General features: G+C 44.7%; 1 pseudogene; it reads right to left on the bottom strand.

The window, feature by feature from the left end:
• Positions 1-670: 670 nt before the first annotated feature.
• LOC141840160 (uncharacterized) lies at positions 671-2,248 on the bottom strand (annotated as a pseudogene).
• Between the last annotated feature and the right edge of the window lie 1,076 nt (positions 2,249-3,324).

Below are 3,324 nucleotides of genomic sequence, written 5' to 3'. Positions count from 1 at the left end.
AATGAAATAATAATTTCAAGGAAATAAATAATATCTACTGTTGGTGTTAATATATGCTTAAACTTCATCTCCCTCTATTTCTGCGAGGTTTGGGCTGAAATAAATTCCTTCCTCCTTATTTCCTTGCAAGTAAACAAGAGAAATTAATGATTTTAGTTTTCCCCCCTTTCTTTCCTACTTTGTCTAGAGTAACATAACAGAAAATTCTAAAATGCGCCATGCCATCCATGCATGATTGAGGATTACAATGAACTTTGCAGTGTAATAAAGGCAAAAAGTAAATTTATAAACATGGAATATGAACCATTAATGGTGAATAAAGCTCAGAGAGGTGAAATACCCTGAAAGCAGCAATTCTTGGTTTCAGAAGCACGAATCAGATAATACAATGACTAATCCAGCTAACAGACTTGAGAGGTTCCTAATCAATGGGCTGAGACAAAAAGAACAGTGATTGATTGAGCATTGAAAAAATGTTTGGTCTGTCTCCCTATGAAAATATTCTGGACTTTTCAACAAAACCATCCCTCATATTGAATAAATAAGTCACAGATCATCTACAATTTGACCCTTTAAGGGGTTTTGCAATCAAATATTTCCAATATCTAAGTGAAATGTGGGAGATTCAATCAGGAAAATTAACTAACTATCAATTGTCTACAAAAACTAATTCCCTTGAACAATTCTCCTGTGCGACCTGATCATTATAAATAAGATTCTGTTTCAACCAGCACAAAAAGAGCATTTGACATAAAAAAACACTGAAGCTACACAACTAGGTGGATTGATGATATACAGACTTCAAAAGCAACACAGAAATAAGTAGTTCTGGTATTCAAGGCACACACAGGTTGAAATCTGTCAGATACTGTTCCGTCAAGATTGCAACTTTTAGTGCATTCATTTCAATTATTGATGGAATTCTCAAGAACCAACCTCAAGCGACGGGCCAAAACGTTCATCTCTGCAGCTCGCAGTTCTCTCCATTTCTTCTCCAGGTTGCTCTCCTTTGTGGTGCTGGACGAAATTGAGCTGGCCATCGACAACTTGAGCTCTTCAAGACATGCATCAAACACGTCCAAGACAGTTTTTGCGATCGAAGGACTAGGCATGTCTTTGACGGCGGAAGCCTCATTGCTGCCTGAGACAGGTGGTGGCTCCACGTTGTTCTCCTCCTTTATCGGCTCGTTTTCCTTTGGCTCTTTTTCTTCCTTAACAAAAGGAAATGCTGTGCTTGCGGAGATGCCATCAGTGGGAAAGGCTACCTTTTCATTGGTCGGAGGAGGATGCTGGACTACCGGCGGCGGCAAAGCAGAAATTGGCACCGGAGAAGGAGTAGTAGTGGTAGGCAAGGCGAAAACTGGCCCCAGAAGAGGAGGAGGAGGAGCGGTAACCGGCGAGAGCTCGGCGCGCGCCTGGCCAGAGGGGGCGCGGGGGTTTGGGCGGCGGCGCTTGTTGCCACGGCTTCCAGGGGCGAGGGTATCGGGAGACGAGAAAGGGGAGGAGGCGGCGTAGGAGGGGTGCCAGAGGCGTGTGCAGAGATGGAGCACATCGCGGTCGTGAGGAGAGAGGCGGGAAGGATCCTGGCCGCGGGCGATGCGGGCGGACATGACGCGGAACTTCTTGCGCAGGCGGCGCAGCTTCTCGGAGAGCTGCGACCGGGTGTAGGGCTGCGGCATAGACTCGGAGAAGCGGTCGAAGAAGAGATTGAGGTCGCGGGGGAACACGAGTCCCTGCGACCAGCAGCCGAGGAGACCCTGCAGGAACCGGATCTCGTCCGACTCTGACCAGACGCGCTGGAACCGAAAGGGCGGGAGGACGGCAGAGCCGGCGGCGGGGGGCTGGGCGGCGTTGACCTCCTCGGCTTCGTCGTCGTCGTCGTCATCGTCGTCGAATGAAGGGTCAGGGAGGTCGTCGTCGTCGGAGGGCTTGGCGAGGGGGTGGTCGGAGGGCGGGTTTAGGGGATCCTTGCGCTTGATTGGGAGTTTGCGAGGCGTAGCAGCAGCCGCAACCGCAGCAGCGGCGGATGGATCGATGTGGGTCGCGGGTGGGGTTGGAGCGGCCATGGTCGAGGGATCCGAGGCTCGATCGATGGATCGATCGATCTCTGTCGCGGTCGGTGCAGTGGATTGGGGGCGATGGTGTTGGGTGGGTTTGAGGTTGGATTCCCCCAATTCCTTGCCAGGCGACGGGCGAGCAACCAGATCGGATCGGCACGGCACGAGATTAGGGGAGACAACTCCACCATCTCCTGCCAACTGCCAGACGCCGTTCTCCATTGCTGTCCAATGACCATGCAGGGGCCCACACATACGCGTCGTCAGGAAACAGCGAGCTGACGTGGACAAGAGATTAAAGTGAGGAAAATATCAAGATAATTTCAGAAATTAATTAAGAGGAAGTTTTTCCCCCTTTTGGACAATGACTAATGTTGCATCAATTTAATTGTAGGTACTTATTTTCTAAATTCATATTCGAGTTTTAATATATATATATATATATATATATATTGATAATTTAAATATTGGATTCAATTAATCTTTGAGGTGATTAATTTGACCTTATAAAAATTTTTCATCAATCACCAAGATAAAATCAAAAATGAGCGTGATTTTGTGCCCAACAATCAACGTCTTAAATTTTTCATTTCACTAGAGAAAAATATTCTATAGTGCATCGTAGTTGAGATTTGAATCATGAATACCTTATTAAATCATTAAACACCTTACTTCTGTTTCATTGCTTAAGGGGTCAAAAGGTGAAATCTATCATTGTAGCGGCCCAATAGATCTCACACAATCGATTCCATGATAAAAAAAAAAAAAAAAATTAACTAACAGGATCAATTGGGAAGGAAATAAATAATTAAACTATCACATCCTCTTCTTCTTCTTCTGACCTTAGTCAATATATTCAACCTTAAATTATTGGCATTCATGGATGGCTTTCATGTACCCCCACCCTTTCCTTACTCTCACTCTTGTCGCGATCTTAGTGCGTCTTTACTTGAGTGAAGGAATAGGAGGAAAGCTAACATGAACAATAAGCGTCCAATCTACGCACACTAGCAAAAGCGTCGGAGGACGCCAAAATATATATATAGAGAGAGAGTGTGTGGGATCCCTTTTCAACTGGCATTATTAGATTTTATCTCGTTTGATGGACTTACATATTATTTGTGATATATAGATATGTGTCATTAAAAATATCAAACTCATTAAGTGATCTAATTAATATGGATGATTTGAATTATTGGTTGTAGAGATTTGCATGTGTAGAACTCATTAATCCAAACTGTTATCATTAATGGGCTGATAATGATTT

The sequence above is a fragment of the Curcuma longa genome, chromosome 1 (assembly GCF_044706935.1).
Source record: "Curcuma longa cultivar G26 ecotype Majalengka, Jawa Barat chromosome 1, ITB_CL_G26_1.1, whole genome shotgun sequence".
Lineage (NCBI taxonomy): Eukaryota > Viridiplantae > Streptophyta > Magnoliopsida > Zingiberales > Zingiberaceae > Curcuma > Curcuma longa.
The sequence above is the reverse complement of the archived record's forward strand: the minus strand, read 5'-3'. Positions and strand labels throughout refer to the sequence as shown.